Source organism: Condylura cristata, unplaced genomic scaffold (assembly GCF_000260355.1).
Source record: "Condylura cristata isolate star-nosed mole 26May11 unplaced genomic scaffold, ConCri1.0 scaffold00035, whole genome shotgun sequence".
Taxonomy (NCBI): domain Eukaryota; kingdom Metazoa; phylum Chordata; class Mammalia; order Eulipotyphla; family Talpidae; genus Condylura; species Condylura cristata.
This window is the reverse complement of record NW_004567136.1, coordinates 496,702-504,069: the sequence shown is the minus strand read 5'-3', so window position 1 is coordinate 504,069 and position 7,368 is coordinate 496,702. Positions and strand designations below refer to the sequence as shown.

At 44.7% G+C, this 7,368-nt stretch overlaps 1 long non-coding RNA gene across 1 annotated transcript in view; it reads left to right on the top strand.

Annotated features, from left to right (window-relative positions):
* LOC105854367 overlaps nucleotides 1–3,876 on the top strand; it is a 6,154-nt gene extending 2,278 nt beyond the window's left edge. Inside the window, exon 3 of the long non-coding RNA XR_001146045.1 lies at nucleotides 3,732–3,876. This is a non-coding gene — a long non-coding RNA (uncharacterized LOC105854367). The remainder of the gene's footprint in view (nucleotides 1–3,731) is intronic.
* The last annotated feature ends 3,492 nt before the right edge of the window (nucleotides 3,877–7,368 follow it).

Here is a 7,368-nt window from a genome sequence, read left to right as displayed (position 1 = left end):
CTTTCTGTGACCCCTGAGCTCCTCTTCTCAGTCAGAAAATATCCTTAAGACCCAAAGTTACTCTGAATGACCTCTTGGTGAACTCGGTGACCTTTTCACGACCCTAAGTAGTTAGGAATGAATTCTTAGTGAACCTATTGACCTGTTTATGATCCAGCTTAGTGTTTTCATTAGATCCCTCTGCGGACCCTGAGTTCTTACTCTCTAAATTTTCTAAGTTTCAGAAAACACCTCCATGACCCCCAATGAATTCTATGTGAACCCAAGTAGCTCTGAGTGACCTCTTGGTGGACTCACATGACTTTGTTACTTTCATGGCCAGCTTTGCACTTTAAGATTCTGAGCCTAATCTAGTACCCGGATGTTTTGCTAGTTAGATCAGCCACAGGTGTGGATGGGATGTAGGAACAGGAAGAGCCAGAGTTGCCGCTTCCAGCTTCTGCTTCGGGGTAACTTTAGTATGACTTGTGGGGAGGTCGCCTCGCCTGTTAGGTGACTTCTGTTCTAACTCCCAGACCCCCAGGAGCACTTAGGACATTCGCGCTGCTTACGCCAGTCCTCTCTACTCTTCCCATTCTGTCTTCCTCTCTACAGGGACATTTTTGGCTTGTGTTGCCAGCCCTCCAAAGCTCCATCTTGTAACAGTGACTGCTTGCCCCCTACCCCACTAGGCTGTGAGCCCCCTCTGGACAGGCAACTGATGCGGTCCTTTTCTCACCACAGCGTCCCAGTGTCCAATAAAGTTATCCTTCCCTGAATGAGAGGATGAAAGCTCAAGAGACGCTGTGCTGGAGGCCAGGAGCCACTTGCCACACAAATCATCATTAGTGGCATCTCATTTTCATCCCATTCCCAGGACTTGGACAGGAATGGAAATAGGCATATTAAGGTGATGGGGGGAACATGAAGGTCCATTTGAATGCAAAGAAAAAAAAAACGAGAATTTTGATTTAGATTTATTTTTAGCTCTTTAAATTTCAATTTTTGTATATATTTCATAGTAGCTTAGTAAAACAGTACATGAATAAATAATAAGTAGTACAGAATAAATAATTACAATAAATAATTATGCAATTCAGAAGGTGAACTAAAGCTTTCCTTTATTGCCGGGAAGCACCGCCTGAGCTCGGGCAAGGCCGTCTGTCCGGTGGACCCGGCCTGCTGCCCAGGGCCTGCCACACAGCTTCCCTCACCTGCCGCGATGGGGTGGAGGGCGGGTGCTGACCCGCCAAGGGGCCATTGCAAAAGCTGTGGAGAAAATACAGAGAACTCTTTGAAGTTGCTGCATTGCTCTTTCAGTTTCATTTAAAAGAACATTTACTTCCCCTTCAGCAAACCAAATGGGCCATATGGTTTGGTTATAAAATAACTTAAACTGATCCAAATTAAATCACCTGGATTGAAATCACTGCACTCTAGACTCACATCTTGCTGTGCATCAAATGTGAGCGGGTGGGTATTTACTTGCAAGGTTGGCTTGTATTAAGTAAATACATCACTGTAGAGGTCAAACAGATTACTGTTTAAAAAATAGGATTTGCTCCTCACAGCTGCACTGAAGGTGCCATCAGCCTCACCACCTTCAGTCTGAGGAATTCAGTTTGAAGGAAACTAGTCTGTGCTCACGTGTGACCAATTTCTGCTTTTCTGAGACATGTCCTTAGCTAGCATTTCTGAGTCACTAGGAGGTTGTGAGAAACATCAGCAGATAATAGCTAAGCCAGAGAGTGAACTTAAATTTCCTACCTCTTGAAGCAATTTCTCTCCCTTGCTCAGGGATAACATCTGAGAGCTTATCTGCTCACAAATATAACACAAGTACTTCCTCTCTGGAAACAGAGACCAGATTCTCCAATTTAGATGTCACATGAAACAATAGAGTCCTTTACTTTTTAAAATATTAAATCACACCTGAATCCGGGAGAAATGGCATCACTGGGATTTTCTACCCCCAGAGTGGTAAAAAGGGGCTCCCAGGGCCCTTGCCCACCAGGGAGATGACTGTCTGCTCTGCGAGTCCACAGCTTCCTTTCATTTGAAGCAGGGGCACTGGCTTCACTGACAACCTCAGGCCCTGGCTCCCCGACCCAGTCCCACAAGGCACAGCAGACGCCACTCCTGCTGAGGTGCGTCATTCCTGCTGAGGTGCGTCACTCCTGAGGCAATATCAAGTTTCCCCATGGGCCTAATGCCCTATCTGCTACTTCTTTTCAGTTAGAGGGAAATATCTCACTTGTTCCGGATGCTTGTTACCTGTAAGTCATTCTTCCTCTTTTCTCACCTGCAAAGGAACATTCTAGTATAATCTCTTTGGTGAGTTTATTAACTTCTAACAACCTCTATTTTCTGCCTGCAAAAATCACCAATGCATGAAACTACTAACGATCTGAGTGCCTTGAGATAGGAGATACACAGAACAATGCACAAAATAACATAACACCCACACAAATGTAACACGTACATGGTCCTATTGTACATAATATTCTTGTTTGCTTTCTTCACTGAAGAATATATGAGATGTATTTCTTTGCCTTCCTTTTAAAATAATTGAGCAATGCTTTATTCCATTAGTTATTTATCCATTTCTCTTAATGGAGATGTCAGTTTCCTTTAAAAAAAAAATCACCAATCAATTCCTTACCTGCGCACACTTTTATGTGTGCATTTCTGCACACAAGAATCTCAGGAGTGGCATTACTAGATTACAGGCTTAGTGACATATGTTCATTATGTTTAAATATTGCCAGCTCCTTAAAAATGCTGAACCAATTTGTACCTACCCAGGAAAAATTAGATTGTCAGTTATTTTCTTTTTCTTAATCCACTAAAAAAATATTTTTGTGAGTGGAAATAACCTCTCATTGTTATTTTATTTGCATTTCCCTAGTTACTGGAGAAGTTGAATATCTTTTGAAATTCAATGGTCATGTCTTATTTCTTGATGAATTATCACCTCATAGCTTTATCTATTAGTCTTTAAAAATCCTTACTGATTCTAAGGAGAATATATACTTCTACTTCATGGATAGTAAATCTTTGTCTTATTTAAATTACAAAGTTTTATTCTAGTTTCTCACCTGTCATTTTTTGTTGTGGTGATTTAGACTTAACTGACTAAAGGGTAGGTCAAGTCAGTGAAATTTTCAAAGTTTCATCAGGTAATTCTGACTGGCCAGGTTTGAGAAGCATCAGCACAAACAGGGGAGAGAGGCGGGTGTCTTTCAGGCCAGCTTACACCAAAGGTGCGTTTCTCTGACACCCAGCGTTGTGCGGAGAGTCTCCAGCGGCAGCACTTAGCTGCCCCAGGCTGTGTCTCCTGTTTTCGGGTCTCCCCCCCTTCTCCCCCCTCCCCCCGTGGGAAAACAAGCTCAGCTTCACCAGCTTGGCTAGTTCCCTGGCTCAGAGCTGATTCCACAGGCTTCTCTCAGTCTCACTTTCCCTTGCCTTTCGCCCAGAGTATTTTTTGGTTTCTTGCCAGCTCATTAGTGCTTTCAAGAAATCTTTGATTTTCAACCTCCTAAGCTATTTTCAGCAGGAAGGATGATTTGGGTAATTAGCCATCTTGCCAGAAAGAGCGTCCCTAAGGGCTTGTTTTTGTGGGTCCTAAAGCAAAGAAAATGATGTTTAATAAAATGCACAGGTTGATAAATAAAGCTGAACTATTAATCTTGTAAACAGAGATGTGACTCATATGTGAGTAAAGCACAAAATGACTTTCCCTTTCTTCCCAGGTGCATGAAGTGTCACAAGTCAACTGCGACTTTCTAAGGAAACGAGCAAAGCCACGAGATGAAGGAAATGGATGGCAGAGTTGCAGTGGGAAGATTTCTCCCCTTCTTAGGCGCGTGACATTTCAAAATAGAAGTGAATAAATCTGGACGAGTGTAGAATGATTATAGGGATGTAAACAAATAATCCTGAATACATAACATGATCCTTCGGTACTCGTAAATAAAACTTACAAAATTACAGTTTACCTGCTAACTTTCCTCTAGGAATAGACACAAAAAGTAAACTAAACATGAGCCTTTTTTTTTTACCCATACACAAAAAAGACTTTTTTTTTGTAAGTTAGATCAAGTTCTTCTATTTTAACTTATAAACAAATGAGCAAAACCACCCCACTGAGAGTCTCCTTTCTAAGAAACCATGTGCTGATCTATGGACACTCCTCTTTGATGCAGGTGGACACTGAGGTTTCCGCTATGGAGGCAGCGGTGGACTGAGACGCTGCGAGCCTGGGGGGGTTGCGTGGGGTGGGGATGATGCGCCACCGGCGGGCGGAAGAGGCCTGTCCGCAGAAGGTGTTCAGACAGACCTTCCCAAGACGTGCCACTTTGGCACATGGGTATTTTAAGCCGAGGTTGAAATCTGCAGGTTGACGAAAAACTTTTACCCTTCCCTTAACTGCTTACAAGCATGAAGACTGGGTGTTTTAGTCAGAATTAGAATTTCCATCAGAAATAACCTTCCTGTCAGAGAAACCTATTTTTCTGGCAAGGCAACAGGTAGTCCAAGCACCTACTCTTTGCTATGTGGGCGACCGTCCGCATCAGGTTGCGGCCCCTACCTCTCCCCCTAAAGCTGCAGACTCTATCCCATTCCCTGTCTCAAAATATAGAGACAGGTATAGAGATAGACAGAGCCTCATTTTGCCGCTCGGACTTCAGAATCCACATCCATGTGCATTCTCCATCGGTATGTAGCTCAATTTAGTTTTTCTTCTATTATCTGTTGTTACTTTGATTGCTGAGTAGCCCAGAGGAATCCAGAGGTGGGGAGGAATTGCCTCTCTGCCCTGCAGATGTACAAGCTCCATGCCTTTCAGCACTACGTCCCTCCAGCACATCAGTCTCTGCAGGGATCCTTGCTCTTCCAAGAGTCGCATCTAGAATCAGCAGTCCGACTCTTCCTTTTGATGCTCCTTCCGGATGTGGGGGAGGCTGCTGCCTTTCCTTTGCAAGGTTGGCATGTACCCTAAACTCTGCTACAGTCCCATGTTGGCCCAGGTCTCAGGATGTCTGCTACGGGAGCAGCTCTGGGGGGCATCAGGCCCTAGAATGTCCCTACAGGAGGACTTTTATGAAGGCACAAGTGGCCATAGGAAGAGGGTTTTCTCACTGGGGTGAGAACAGCGGAATGAAGACATTAGGTGCACCTCTGGTGCTGACCTAGTTGAGGATTCTTCTACACAAAAGTGTATCCTCACCCTGGAGATAAGCCGTGACTTCCATTGTTTCCCCCACTGAATTCATATTACGAGCTATGGTCAGTTTACTTCCTAAGCATTGCTATTATCATCGGCTTCTGATGCCCAGATCCCTGTGGCTGCTGTGTCTTGCACAAGGTCAAAATGCTTGTTCTGGCCATCAGAGTCCTCCTGGACCAATGGCCAGCTATAACCTCCCCTAACTCTAGCACCCTAGAAATGCCTGGATCCACACCCACCCTTGAGCTTCTCACTGGGAAAGTATTCCACTCAGCTCTTTCTATGAAACGCGGTGGGTCTTTGTTCTAGAGTTGGCTTCCAAGTGAACAAGAAGATAGATTATTCCAGGGCTGAGGTGGACAGTTGCCTCAGCACTGAAAGCTAAGCACTTTATATTGGCTCAGTACCTCCCTGTCTTGCTTCTCTAATGCTTCCTCATCTGTGATCAGGTCAACCACTGGCCAAATCCCATGTGATTACCGGTTTCCAGTCTCCCTGCCAGAGCTGGAGGCACCACAAGGTCTAAAGGGCTTCTGGGGAGACCTGGACTCAGATGGCCTCCCTGTTTCTGAGGTGTGGGTTCACACTAACCAACACACACACAGTGCAGTGCCCTCCTTGACTCTAATATTAGCTCTCTATGGCTGTGTGAGACATCACCTTCAAGGTCAGCGACTTAAAACATGTAATTAAGTAATTGTTACCTCACACAGCTGCTGAAGGACAGACATCTGGGCGCAGCGTAGACGGCGCTTCAGCCTCAGGGCTTCTTGTGGAGTTGCCATCACCGTCTGCCAGCTGGGGCCGCGGCAGTCTCAGGGCTGGACGACCCCTCTCAAGTTCACTCACGGTACTGGCAGGCCTTGGCTCTGGGTCCAGGTGTCCTCAGCTCCTGGTCACGTGGGTCTTGATAGGGCCTCTTAAGTGTCCGCGAGAGCCTATGAGGAGGAAGAGAGAACAGAAGCAAGCCCCAGCGTCTTTTATAACTTAACCTTGGATTTGACTTAGCTCCTTTTCGCCATATCCTAGTAGTCATGCAGAGTGTGAGCGAGAGCCCCCGGGGCACTGACACGGGATGTGGGAAGCTTTGTGGACAGCCTGTGGGCTGCTGCCACGCGGACTACTGCATCTACCCCCTCTCCCCCCACATTCTAATATTTTGAAATCAGAACCCGTCTTACAGTCTATGAGCTGCCATGGTTTAACTGGCATCCTTGCTGCTTGGTGGTTTATGAGATGATTGTGTCTGACAATTGTGATGTCTTACTCTGGGAAATACATGCATTCTCAGGCTTTGAGGTGGCTTCCTGGCTCCCCACTCCTGGCCCCATCATGCGTGTGTTTCATGTGCACCTACTGTGTATACATGGTGTATCATATATCATAAGCATTGCTACTTGCATTTTGAGGTCTATTGCTTTTATACCAGATTTTTTTTTTTTGACTCTTCATAAAACAGCAATGACAATAACAAACCTCTGCTCCTTGGGAGCAATTGTGTAACCAACCTGGTCCATATGTTGCTGTCAAGTCAACTGTTAAAAGTCAAAGATGCCAAGGCCACATTAGAGGTCCCTGTTTCCAAAAATGCACCACATTCACGGCTGCTCTGTTCTCTACAATGCCCACGATTTGTGGGGGAAATGAGCCCTTGCACTCTAGTGCAGAGAATGGGGGAGAGATGACTTGTCTGTTTTCACACACAAAGATAGGGGCTTTATCAGACCAAGGTGGGTTGGGAATAAAAGAACAAGCACTTAATGGAACTCTTACAAATGGTTGAATTTGCTGTCTTTTAATTTTTTTCAGGTTTAATTTAGAAAACAAAGTGATTTGACCTTAAAAGCTATTGAAAAAAAGAAGGAATAGAATGCATGCACTGCAATTAAAACTGATTGAAAACTCAGTAGAGAATATTGCAAAATTTGAGAATTTTCTTTCAGTTTCTTGGATAATTTCTCATCTGTAAGGAAAAAGCAGTGCTGGGTTACTGCAAGCTAGACATCAGGAAAGACTTGGAACTGGCTCTTCTCTGAGACTGGCTGGAAAGCATTTCCACCACTGGATATAGGTGTGGGGAAATGAATCACCATTCTTATTTCATGCCAGAGAGAAATGGATCACAGGCTTAGCATAAGAGCTCAAACCATAAAATGTCT